Raw genomic sequence first — 14,461 nt, 5'->3', positions numbered from 1 at the left:
CGACTGGAAGGAAGAGTGAGGGCCAAGAAGGTGTTTTGAGAAGACGGTCGTTTGCTCCTCCGCTGTTAGCTTCACTCCCGGCGATTTATTTTTATTTCTGGCATGGTTGTTTGTTCCTCGGCTCGTATCGTAGCTGACCTTCTCTCCCCTTCTTTTCCTCACTCTCTAGGTTTTCTTTTTTCTGCTCTCGCTGACGGCGCCTTTTAGACCGGAGGGACCGTGTTTGTTCGGCTTTATCACTACCCCGGGGTGTCACGTGAATAGAAGAAGAAAGGCAGCGTGCGCAAATGAGCGTTGGTTAGTCCTATGGACGTTGGTTAGTTCAAGAAGTGCGCATATGATCTCTATTGACAGAACGAGAGCTCCTTCGGCTTCTGACTAAAGGCGCAAGCGTACTTTAAAGGGACCGACAACTGCCCAGAACATGAAATGAGATGACTGCACTGATGGAAAGATTGTCCGTCGCATTGACTCAAACCAACCCTGTTTATCTCGTGAGACGCGGATTTATATTTTTATTTCTTCATTGAAAGTCGCGAAAAATGACCTTTGGCGCCTCTGGCGGCAAAATCATACACGGTCCGATGAAGCCGGTCACGCGACCATTGATTGCTGTATGCGTTCGATGACTTCTCTGTTAGTACTGAAATATTGTTAATTTCTTTATATTAAAAGATATTACTCCATAAAAATGTACATACAGGCCTGCGTTAGTTGTATGCAACAAAGTGGCGCTGCCTTCGCTTGGGGTAATGATCCCATGCCGCGAAAAGCCATCCATGGCGCAGGCAACCTTGGTCGCAGGCGCGCGCAACGCTGTACAAATACTGAAAAGGTGTATAAAGCCACATCATCTCATTGTAACAGCTTGCTATTTTCAAAAATGGCTGGAAAGCTCAAAATAATGGTGGTTAAGCATAGCTACAGTAACTCCTGCGAAAGCAGAACAACGACAGCTTTCACAAGGGCTAGCGGCATTGCTATCAATTATCAGCGTTGCTGGAGCAAGCCTTCATGCGTGTTTGGAGCCTTTCAGATCGAAAAATACTGCTTATAAAATAACTACGTGCTTTTAGGATAAACCACTGCAGCTACAAACGCTACGAAAGGTAAGCTTCCTGTCGCATTGTTTTGCCTCTGCCCCACAAGCAGGCCCGTAGCCAGGAATTTTTTTCGGGCGGGGGGGGGGGGGGGGGCACTTACTGAGAACCTTGACTATTTGAGAAAAATACCTATTTTTATTATTTATTCTTGGTCAAAACACCTACTGCACCAAAATTTCGGGGGGGGGGGGGGGACTGGCTTCTAGGGCAACCCCCCTGGCTATGGGCCTGCCCACAAATATTGTTATGTCCGCGTATTCGAAGGAGAGAGAGAGAGATGAAAAAGGGAAGGCCGGGAGCGTATTCGAAGGAAAAGAAGATACGACAACACAGTATAGAGTAAGTTCACGAAGCAAGCACACGTTCACTAAGCAGAGTTTGCACACCAGTGTTTTGCATTGGATTAGCAGCTACTCTAACTCTCGTGATCCCTGTGTTTCAGCCAACTATAAAGTGAAATATCCTCTAAAAGTTGTGGCCAGTTTTATATTAACGACTGCATGAGACAACTCAAGTTTAAGTATATAAATTTACGGAGCGCACAGATGCTTCGAATAAATTTGCAAACACGACTGCGTCAGCAGGAGCCACAAGTTTATTGTGGTAATGAAATGTGTGGGCGTTCTTGTAGAAAGCCAGCAAAAGCGACATGTTAGGTGTATAAAAAGATTACCTAGCCATCCAGGCTGCAAAGCTGATCAGAACAAAGAAGTTAAGAATGAAATCAAGGAACAAAATAGACCGAATACATTCCAAATATATGCTATTGGTTGTGTTGCATATTTTGTTCTGCAAATAGCGTCACGTGCCTTCTTAAGCTCAGGCAACCTGAAATACTGCATGCATATAGCGATTCTTGAAAATCTGTTTTTGTAAGTCCTCCTTCGAAGAATAAATTATTTTTGTTCTGCGACGGGGGCAATGTGGCGTTTTGTGACTGCTAAATTACATCGAGTTGTATTTTACAGTTTCTGAATCACCTTGCATGCGACAATGACAACCTGAAAACAACCATATGCCGTTGTTTTCAGGCTCTCAAAAGCTGCCGTCATTGTAAAACAATTCACCGAAGATTAATGCGAATTCTGAGCGCAGATTCATGTTGGGGGAACGCCAACTGTGTTTGCAGTTTCGGCTATATGCAGTTGTAGCAACGTAACAGTGGTTACATATTGCCACAGAAACTGCCAGCGCTCGAGTGCTACGCACACCACTCTGTGCATTGCAGGCGTCGCGAACCAAGCGAAACACCGACAGGCCTGTTACGACAAGCGAAGCCAGCCGCAGTGCACGTGCCAGCCCTGCATGCGCACGAGCTCCGACCGAGGGGCCAGCGCGAGTGACGGAGGAAGAAAGAGACGATCAGAGGCCAGTGGCTCGTGATATCGACCGACTCTGCGTTCGCTCTCTTTCGTCCTCGTTCGCTCTATCGGTTACGCCGACGCCACTCAACGCAGCAACGGACACCTAAGAGCTGCGCTGTAAAATATCCAGTTACAATAACGACAGCTTTGGCAACGATAGCAGAATCGCTAATGACGACATAACGACAACTATGCAGCACGACATCAACGACTATCAAGGTGACGAAAGCATGGTTAGGGCCTCGTGGACCTTTCGGACGCAAATTTGAGCAGAGAAAAAATGACCATGGCAAACAAAAAATGATAATTATAATGCTTATGGCCCAGGGAAACAAAGCCAGATGAAACGGTTTTATCCCTGATGAGACGTATAAAACACCCGAGCATTGATAAACTTTAAAGCAGATTAACGAGCTTCGCGTGGTCAAAACAGCTCTTCGGCCCTGAAGACCAGTGATCCTTTAAAGACGCAGAAGCTAACTGATTAAACGACGCATACGCGTTTTTCATGGTCCTTTGATATGTGAACGGTCGTGTCTTGTGTACGTGCGAGACGGGAGCCATCTCATGAGAGCACGCGTGGGGTCATGCCCTGTCGATATCTTGTCATGCGTATGGTCTCTCTTTTCTCCCCCACATTTTTATCACGGAGCTCCGCCACTGAGTCAGGCGAGCGTGCTATCTGGCACGCGCCGCGTGTGACACGTCCCATTTTTTTTTTCTTCCCAGTCTTCTCGTTTACATTTTTTTTCCAACGCAAGAAACAGTTCAAGAGCATCACTCTTCTTCGCGGCTAAGTACATTGCTTACAGCACAGACGAAGCAGCGCTAAGTGAATGCAGACGATTATGCTTAACCAGGCACGTAGGCAAGGGGGGGGCCCGGGAGGCCCGCCCCCCCCCCCCCCCGAAATTTTTCCAGCCTTCTATATTGCCAGGCAACTTTTTTTTTTGTTTTTGCCATGGAAAGACTTTCTTTCGAACAATAAGGCCTTGGGCCTCCCCCCCCCCCCCCCCCCGAAAAAAAATCCTGGCTACGTGCCTGTGCTTAACTGTTACGACATGTACAGTCTTCAGCAAGCTTAACTCGAACGCTCCTCAGCGTGGCCTGGACTGGTTTGACTGATGCCAGCCGCGAAGCACTGGACGCTGTTGCCGAGATAATGCCTCGGTATTCTTGGATATATGTCGACATGTATTGGTAACATCTCGGCAATATAGAACCCAAAGCTACACGGCGCTGGCGTCAATCAAACCGTTTCAGGACACGCTGCAGAGCGTTCGAGTTAAGCTTGCTGACGACTGTACAACGTGCACTTCGACGTATTTTGGCGCACCATTTTCGTTTTATTTCCATGTGCTACCACTACAGTGCACTCTAACGAACATTCGCTTCAAATGTTTTCAAAACTAACCATATTAATGCAAGCACGTGTAGCATTCCCCGAGCAGTAATTAAATGGGTGACCTATATATACCGAGCTGAATTCAAGCTGTTGAATCATAAAAGCTTGCTGCAGAGTTTAGTAAAAATTGGCATGCATGCAGTTATCTGAAATACAGACCGTTGTGCGTCGTTCGCATCGCCTTCTCATTCGCGTGCCATGCTTCACTTCTTGGTGGACACCTCAACTGTGCCGCGAGCAAAGGAACGGAGTGTGCGTGTAACGATGGCCGTTCTAAACTCTCTAGAATGCACCCTACAAGTACAGTTGGGATGTTCCCACTGCGCCGTAAGTCATCATATTGCGAAATAGCGAAGTATTTTTACGCGTCCGTAATACGAACACCTACGCAGGTGCACACTAAATTTGTTGATGCTGCGGCTGCTGCTGATGCTTAGTTATGACTGCGCGCTTTGCAGAGTTGCTAGATGCTACCGAGCTAACAAGCAAATAATCATCACGAAAGAAGCCCAATACAAGCGGGAATTTAATGGATTTTCCCCTTCTTGAAAATATTTTAAATTATAATAAAAAAATATCACTCAAATACGAGGGTGAGTTGAAAAAGTCACTTCAATTATTTTTTATACAGCGAAAATATGCGGAACAATGAACGAAAGCACCCTGCTCCTTATCTGACATGTATGATCAATGTACAGTACACTGTACTCTGTAACTGATTGATGATTGAATAAAAATTGATTGATTGATTGATTGATTGATGTTTACTTTTTAACACTGTCTCCAGGGTAGTCTCAATTCGGTTGAATGCACGTTTGCCAGTGCATGATTAACGTTACTTGTTGATTCCCCCAAACGTATGTTTGACTTCAACATTCAACTATTCAGAGTCATCGACAAACGCGCTATTAGTGAAAGGCAAACGCGCTATTGGTGGACTTGATGATCACTAAAATAAGTATATTTGCTGGAAGAATGCAAATAAGCCCAGAAAACGCGACAAGCGATCGACTGGAAAATTCTACAAGCGACTCGGCGAAAAAAGAAGAACAAATCCGCTTATCATAGCGGAACAGGCAACTCTGGCGCTTTGTAATGCGTGGGACTATAAACGCCCACTCGTTGCCCAATTCACACGGTGTGATGCCTGGTGTGATTTCACGCTTCTTTCTACGCAATATTACATCCGCTAACGTGACTACTCGCACATGATGCCTAGTTTTCTTTTTTTTTTTTCCGAAGCAATTTCAAGCACTGGCTTAGCTCTATAGTAGAAAACCCCACGGCCACGCAGAGTGCCTGCGTTATAGATTTCGGCTCGCTCAGTAACTGCGTTTAAAAAGAAAATACACACGTATCTACGAATGCTTCAAAAGTGATTTTTTTCTATAGATGGCATTTCCCAAGTTGTTAAAATTGACGTGAATGAATATCTGTCACATTTTCATTTACTGAATAGTAATAGCATGGATTTGTATTGAAAAAGTGTGGGTATTTGCACATATTTCCTGCTTTGTCTCTAACAAAAAAGAATGTTATAATACGCTATTGTTATCAGCTAAGTCTTGCAGACAGGTCTCGAAGTATGAATGCTCTTTTAAAAATGTTTTATGTACTGTTACCAAAAATTGTGTAACTGTGGCTGCTTGTTCGTTTCTAATCTTTTAACATGTATACATTACTGATGCTTTATTGACTGGGATGGGTTACGGCACTTTGTCAGGCATTAAATTGCCTTTTTGCCAACCCTGCTCTTCATCTTACATGTGTGATCAATGTACAGTACACTGTATACTCTGTAACTGATTGATGATTGATTGAATATAAACACATGGTTCTTATTCTTTACATCCATCGTGATTTTTTCGTTCACGGTCAACGCCGATTTTTCGCATACAGCCAAGGCCGCGGATGCCGACATCTCAATTTCTGTGACACGGGAGCTGTAATGCTATCGTGTTACCGGATAGAGCAGCAATATTCCAACATCAGGCAGGATATTGTCACAAAATCAATGTCAGACTTAAAGCACCCATTGAGATAACGCTAGCCGGTGCAGCAGGTTGCTCCAATCCTACGGGCCATGAGCAACCCGAAAATGTAGACTTCGTCTTCTGAACTAGTCCTAGTTCTTATCTTGCCCCACCGTGCCGACAGTCTTCCGAGAAACTTTCGCGAGTGCTCACTTATTTTTCATTTTTTTCTCGGAAGGTTGGAGATTCAATGGCGACATATAACAGTCGCTTATCTTTTTTTGGAGATGAACGGAAGACGGCGGTATGAGTGGCATATATAGCGACCGGAGAAACTGTTTTTTTTTTGTGTGTCCTTAAAATGGCGTAAACAATTAGCGGTAGTAAAGAGAAATAGCCTGATCATTTCAGCGTGTTGACTGTGCTGAAACCCCATGCAGGAGGTGCGACTGCGGAGGATGATTATCGTTGCCGTTCATACAAGCTAGACGAGGTTGCTAGCTTTGTGCTCGAGAGCACATACATATGGGATAGCTAGTCTTTAATAAGATTACGAATCTTGGACACGATGAAAACCCCTCGAGAGCGCTACTCCAAGAGCAGATTTAAGCTATACACAACACACACAAACCAATTGGGAGCTTATAACATGCATGCCACATACTAAAGCAATCGAATCAAACAGCAAGCAATCGTATATTGGGATTGGTGAATGTACCAAGAGCATGGTGAGCGCCTTCATGCTTCTATACAAAAAAAGAAAAAAAAAACTATGTATGATGTAGGGGAAGCTTCCCGAATAAAAGTAAAAAAATAAATTCACTTTTATAAAATTCCGACAGAAAAAAATTTACGTCTCATATTTGGCGCAGTCGACAGGATCCCTGCAACTCTGTATATTGCTCTGTGGCATATCGGTTATTGACTGATTTGGCACGAATCGGAGTCAAGGTGAAACCATTCGTTGCTCATCGACTGCTAAATGGTGATTGAAATCTTCGACTGAAAAATAAATACAAAATGCGATTGAGTTTGCACTTGCCTTTCTTGCAATGTGTGCCACGCGTACTAGCAGGTCCACTTCACTTAATGTGACTCAATCAGTGATCGCGTGATATTCTCCACCCATGCGGTGAAAGGCCACTGGCGCGTTGCGCTCTACGAAGGAGTGCTGCTGGTGTTTCTCAGTACCTTCGGGACTTAATAAATGCATATCTTCATTCTGCATTTCGGCGTGTGGACGTGTACTGTCCGTGCGATTGTCAGACCATATAGGCCCACATCTGGAGCTCCAGGCAAGTCAGACAATAAGCCATAAAATTTACAGCTGTTAGACTTATGTCAGCCTCTCTCCCTCTCATTCTTTGTTTAAACTTACAATTATATAAAAAAGTGGCAGCTTAAAGCTAGTTTAGCCTTTCATAGATGACGCTGCACTCAGGAAACCCGCCACATTCTTGGCCAATTATGAGTCAGCGTTTTAAAAACAGAGGGCCTGTTGAGAAGTGTCGGAAACATCGTACGATGGAGGAGCTCCGATGCTATCTGACGACATACTGACGTCCAACCCGCTTATCGTGCCATTTACTTTGTTTCACTGCAGTTCGCATTCAACATTGTAGCGTGATATTATCCCATTGTGCGTACAGATTAACTCATGCCCTTTCGAAACACATCGCACCATCAGAGCGGCTATTCGCGATCTCTTCCTCGCTAACCCAGTCAGCCCCTGATGCAATGCCCTCACGATGTTTCAACAGGTGCTCTCTGTCGGAGGAGAGGAATTTCAAGAGCTGCGCGCACGCAGAAGGACGATAGCTAAGAAGTGTGAAGGCGAGGGCCTTTTGTACGTATAATGATATCCGCTATAGTGGCCGCTATAATGATATCACTGTCTCGATCCGCTTCCATGCAGATATATGCATATGAGCCAAGGCGAGTCCGGAGATGCGCGTTCGCAAGCTGTCCTTAAAGAGCTTCGCGAGTCTGCAATCCTTTCTTTTGACAAGGCAGCATCACACATCCGTGCATTCATATGCACAAACTGATATGCATATATTACAATATACACAGAGCGATCGCCTCCATTACGCGGTCGTGAAAGAAATGCTCTGAAGCGTGTGTGTCCAAATAATGCTGTTTTAAAATGTACAGAAGCGTCTACTGTTAAAGGGAACACTTGGGCGCAGGGTATGTCCAGATTTCGCTCTCTTGCAAAAGCAGAGTGGCTTATATTTGCATAAGACTACTGGTGGTTGACAAACCTGACTTCTTTTGGTAGACTAGTGTCGTGCGCTAAAAGTGTTTCCACATCCACTTGCCGTTAGGGGGACAACAACATGAAAGGTGATAATTCGAGTGTTCCCTTTAACAGAGGACCGTACTGTACAACCTAACATATAGGCACACTCACGAGTGTGTGAAAGGTTCTTGGATCGCATCGTGAATGGAAATAATTTAGGTTTCTTTTTCTTGGCGACATTCTGCGGCTTGTAAAGTCGTAACAGCTAGCTCCGAGAGAAGACACGAGAACTGCATGTTATCGCGGCTCTGGTGGCGCTCATCAGGTTGTGTTTCAACAGACAGTGTTAGCCTGCCATACAATTCTTCCACCTGAGCCTCTCATGAATCGATGGTATGGTCGTGCCGCAACGGCTGCCTATCAGCCCCGTGTCTCGCAGGAACGCAATCGGCACGTCGTTTCCTTCTCCTCCTCGTCGCCGCGGGCCCCCCGGAGAAAACGACGTCTTCAAATGTCCGGGGTGTAAAGGCCTGACCACACGTTCGCTTTGCAGCGCGCCAGCGCGTGGCTTTTAGGCACGTCCCTCGGCGTCATCGCATCAACGCCGTCAGAGAGGGCGGCAAACCATATGAGGAGCGTTAACTCAGCGTCGCACAGTGTGACCAGAGGGAATGAACCTGACACCAAACCTGGTTCTATAAACGTTGCCTGACACCTCGTAAAGCAGTGTACAGTTTCCGTCAATGGACCAACAAGATATATTCCTGATTATAGCTTTTATGTCTCATTTGCAGTTCTGTGTTGCAAAAAACGACTCACAGTGCCGGCGAAAAGTCTTTTTTTTTATTTGACTTGTAGCGCCAGCTATTGGCATTGAGAAGAACCACAAACTCGTAATATATGGCCTCTGAGCTTGAAGCTGCCGCACATCTTTGAGGCCACGTATTCGGCCTATACACTCATTCCTGCTAAGCCTACCGATGAACTTGAGTACGGCGCTCGGAAAGAGTTCAAAGATATCACGAGCGCTTTGCTGTCGAAGCTTCTAGGGAACAAGCTAAGTCAAATACAAGCATCAGTGGAGAACTTAAGGGCCACACAGCGCACGGCGACGACTTATTAGATTCGAGGCGGGCGGCAGCCATTTTGGCTGCAGCAACGACGCCGTTACGTATAGCGGAAGTCACTGCCAGCCGCACGCTGATTGGTTCTGCGTCCATCGAACTGCTTCCGGCGTCGACGCTGCCGCCCGTGATGTCTGGACCGTCCAGAGGTGGACGTTTCGGCCACCGTCACTGGTAGCGTCGACGTCGAGGGACGCCGGCGTACGAAACGCCGGGAAAACGCCGGCAAAGACGCTCTATATGGTTCGGCCTCGGTGCGTTCTGCAGGCTGCGGCTATCGCTTCTCTTTCCGTGTCGAACTTCGGGCATACCCAAATAAAATGATCAATATTGCCTTTATCGCCGCAGCAGGCACAAGACAGGGAAACGCACAAACAAGCCCGCGCACACTCCGGCTTGGTTATTCTACTGCGTGATATAAACTTTAAAATTCGGGAGCCTCTGCCATGTCGGGATAATGGGAGCAAGCGAAGCCTGACGTGTGCGAGCCTGACGCACTACTTTCTTGCTTTCAATAGCTTTGAGCAATGCTCCCCTCTAACTGTTTCCTTCCTCCGTGGCGGGGACTTCACCGTCATCCACGTGCATCCACGCAACATTTGAATTGCTACAGGCAACGACGATGGTCATGCGTTGATATAGCGCATGATCGAGAGAACATCAGTTATTGGAAAACGGCGCATACAAATACTCATGTGGTCGGCACACCTTCGAGGGCCTCATTTCCTTGCGCTCGCTGGGTTTTTTTTTTTTTCGGCCGCACCTACAACGCCAATGGCACTTGTGAGGGAATACAAGCTTCGCTTGAAAAATATAGCTGTAAAATTTTATGCCACATGTCACCGCATGCACGTTCGCAAAAACGGTTCCCTTTAGCGCAGCTGATGTTCGAACCTCCATCGCGTAAAGTGATTTCCCTATGACCTTAAAGGTAACGGTTTGGGACCAACGAATGTGTTTGGTTGCGTAAAAGTTCTCATAGTGCACACGTGACGTCTTTTGGGAAACGAGAGCACAGATCTTTAAATGCAGAGAGGGAATGTTTCTGGTCTTTTGCGCGTGTTTCATGACTATCTGTCGTCTATGCCTCAGGCGTGACGAGAGCGCTGCCCGCAATCGGACAGCGCTGCCACCAGAAGCGAAGGCACGGCTGAAGGTCATGGCTCGTTCTTGCCACCTTCCGTTCCAGTTTCGTCCGGCTCCTTAGTCTTATCGGGGCGCGAGTTGAAAGTCCGCGTGCATATGTAATGTAAGCTTGAAGAGCTCTGCGGTCGGCTCAGGTTGCGTGTTGGGATGACGCGGCGATAACTCGGTGTCGCTACACTAGTTACATAAAGAGCGTTGTTGCAAAACGCGGAAGCGCAACACCGAGGGTTCTGGGTGCCAGGCACGTGATGTACTTAGAACGCAAAGCAATGCAACCCAACTAAAAAGAGAAAAGGAAAAGGACGAAAGAAAAAAAAATTGAAGCAGCTTCACTGAACGTCGCGAAGACTGGTTAAACAATTTAACCAGCCTTAAGCACACACGTAAAAGCAGGTTAAACTGAGTCAAACAGAAAAGACTGGCTGGTGGCATCACATCGCTATTTCATTGCTTGACTTTAGCCTAGTTTTGCCACCATATGCACTGTTTAACCAGTCTTCGCGACGTTAACTCAGTGAAACTGCTTCAGATTTCAAATTCACAACGACGTCGTCTCGCCTCGTGTTAAATTCAGGGTCTGATGCAAGGCGTTCACGTCTAACATCAGCTTCTCACGCTCGAAGCTCATGGATCTTCTGTCCTCCGCTTGCGCTCGCTTCGGCATCCCTTGAGGACGCTGCTGGATCAAAATGACGGTGACGTTGCCGTTCACGCGCCAATGCCAGTCGACGCGGGTTATCACCTTAAGAATGTCGGGTTACTACCCAGCATCACCAAACCATGCTCTGACTCAATATACCGCCTTGTCACCATGTCAATTCCAGGTTGGCTGGCAGCTACCACATATATTCTCGCCAATCCTTATAATGCCTCTTAGCCTTGATGGCATGTAAAGGAAAAAAAAGAGAGAAAATTACAACATATCCACGGGTGAATGACAAAGAGCTTGGGCGAAGCTCTTGAAGCAATCATGGTTACACCGTGAAATGTTCAGTGGTTTCGCCCAGCAGTAATCAAAGCGATACGCCGCTTTGATTACTACACGCCATCTAGCGTGCAGGGTGCCGCTGGTTTTTTTTTCTTTTTTTTTCCTTTTTTTATTTTCTTTCTTTTTTTCCCTTTTTTTTCTTTTCTTTCTTCTTTTTCTTTTTTGCACACATATTGCACGCATCTCTATGGGACAGCGCCATCTATAGTATATCGTCCCCCAACTGCAGTTTGCATGCATCTCTATGGGACAGCGCCGTCTATTGAATGACACGGGAGACGCGACGGCGGGGGAACACCGGATGGAGCGACGACCGACCAGTTGATGCTATAAGGAGCTTCGTCGCTAAAAAGTCGTAGTGAGAGGCTCTGAAAGCTCGTTTAAAAGATGTGTTTCGATAGATGCTGGATCGCGTTAAGGACATCTTAGCCGAAACAGAGTAGGAGCATGGTTAGGGTATGTAACGCGTAGGCGAAATGACCGCTGGTCATTAAGAGTAACAGGCTGGATTCCAAGAGAAGGCACTCACGCGAAGGGCAGGCAGACAGGCACATGAGATTAAGCGTTTTGCGGGAATGACGTGGACGCAGCAAGCACGAACCGGTTAAAAGGAGAAACATGGAATGGCCCTTCTCCTGCAGTGGGCGTATAGACAGACTGATGATGCTGGATCGCTTGCTACAAGAACCCCAGAAACCTATAGATCTATTCTCGTTGAGGTCACGCTAACAAACGTGTATGTAAAACGCTGATGTACAATACTTGTGCCTGTCGCAAAATTTTCGTGCATATTTCACCATCCACATCCATTCCACATCGTGAGGTACTAAGGGAATGCTAACTGCGCTGGCATTCGGCAGACTTCTTATCTCGATTAACAGGGACTCGGTTCTGCGAGCGAAATTACGAAACCTCCCGATTATCGCGGTCAATTAGAGTAACAGGACAATCTGACTGACTCTCATCAGCGAGAAAAACGCTGACATGGGGCGGTGTATATGCGGACAGAGCTGTCATCTATTCTTCTCTCGCTGGGAGCGTGGGACCGGCGCCGCGATCGGGCGATCCCTCATCGCCCACGTATCGCAGATTAGATCGAGCGCCGGCCACATTCCTCGAGCAAACACACTGTCGCACAAAAGTGCCGGCTCGGCGAGGCGCTATTTTTCGCCTCTATTGCTTCGCGCCGCGCAAGCATTCGCGCGCGCGACAGCGTGATTTCACAGCCCCCTCCTCCTCCGAAACCCTCTTGCCATACCGATAAACGCTGCGCCGAGGGCACGTAGGCCGAACACACCCCCGGCCGGCGCCGCGCCGTTATCGCTGGCCACGGTTGCGGCACGTGCCGCCGCCGCGGCGCGGGGTCGTCAGGCCTCCGGGCTCGACCAATCGGAGGTCAAGCCCTAATCGAGCCCAACGCCAGCGCCGCTGGACTCTGGTCTCGCGGTGGCGGCGACGGCAGCGCGTTCGCGCGCTATCAGCTGTTTTTCTCCGTGCCGCCCGCGCGAGCCACGGCGCTATCTCGCGTATCTCTGGGACGACGGGCAACCGCCAACCACTCCTCCGCAGGGGATACCGGATCTAGTAGTGTGCAACGTGCGGGGGGTCGCACAGACGAGGGACGATGCGCGGTTACAGCCTGGCCGGAATCTAACACCGGTGTTACAACCGGTCGGAGCAGGCTACGAGTGCGCACCGCCACATGTATTAAGAGGTGGCTTTGTGCAGTTGCACTGCCGCTGTACCGAGAAGGCTTGCCGTTGCGTCAGTTTTAAGAGATAGCCGATCAGTAGACGCGAAACACATGGGAACTCATGTGTCGCTCGCGAAACCTGTCTGCGTTGACGCAACGTATTCACAGTACACGGGAATGGATCTACGCTAGCTTGCCAGTGGCGTAATGAAAGTTGCTGCTGGGCTAGTTGGTGCATAGTTATAACACAGGAAAGTGGCGCAACATGGAACAAAGACGAAGACGAGGGCACAAGTACAAGCGCACAAAGCGGTATACCAGTGGCGCTACCAGTGGCGCCTGGTCAGCTATTTGAAAGTAGGAAAACAGGCAATCGAACAGAGCACAGGAGTTCCGAGTCTTAATGTAGATGCTAAATGTAACCACGGTAGCTTGCACGCTGACACAATGCCTGTATGTATCTTTATGCAGTGACTCCACGGACGAACAGATTGGTGAATAGAGACCGAGTCCCTGACATGCCTACTACTACACCAACCGATAATGGTCAAGCCTTGGCAGGGACGAACCGAGTGCATTGAGGAATCACGGTGTCCAGACTTTTAGGTCATCAGCTGAGTATGAACAGAGCAGCAGAATAGAATCATAGCAAGGCATTTATGGGTACAGCACCTGGCCGCCGCGGTGGTATAGTATAGTTACGTTGCTCGGCTGCTGACCCGAAAGTCGAAGGGTTCGATCCCATAGAGGTCGCATTTCGATGGAGGCGAAACGCCTAAGGCCCATGTACTGTGTCAGGGCACGTCAGTGCACGTTAAAGAACACCAGGTGGTCGAAATTTCCGGAGCCCTCCACTACGCCGTCTCTCATAACCATGTCGTGGTTTTAGGCACGTAACAGCTCACAAGTTCGGTATGACGACAGCAGAAACGGTTTGCTAAAGCTCCAGGAGGAGTTCATTTTGCCGCCAGGAAACCCTATTCCTTTCCGTCCAGAATGTTTTGTAGGGTAGAACAAAGTTTTTTAACGTTCTCTTCTAGCTAAGAGGCTATTGAAAAGCATGGAAAAAAAAAGAAATATAAAGGATACTGTAAGTACAATGGTTTTCACGGGAGCACCATGTCCAATGTACTGGACACTATATAGGATTGATTTGTTGCACGTATGGGCCCAAACAGCCTGCTTTCTTCCTTGAAAAAAATGTTGCTTTTGGTTCTGTCAGAAGGTTAATTGTCTTATAAAAGACAAAAAACGGTTTGTTTTGACCGGAGAAAAAGAAAAAAAAATGTTTCTCATGGTTAACTATCGCACATAGCGTTCAGCACCACGAAGGGCAAAAAAACCTAGGAGGGAGCGTGCTTAGCTTCCACAAGCCAACCTCCTCCAACGCCACTCCTTCCTCATGCTCCATGCTCTTGGTAGA

The sequence above is a fragment of the Rhipicephalus sanguineus genome, chromosome 4, assembly GCF_013339695.2.
Source record: "Rhipicephalus sanguineus isolate Rsan-2018 chromosome 4, BIME_Rsan_1.4, whole genome shotgun sequence".
NCBI classification, from domain to species: Eukaryota; Metazoa; Arthropoda; class Arachnida; order Ixodida; family Ixodidae; genus Rhipicephalus; species Rhipicephalus sanguineus.
The sequence above is the reverse complement of the archived record's forward strand: the minus strand, read 5'-3'. Positions refer to the sequence as shown.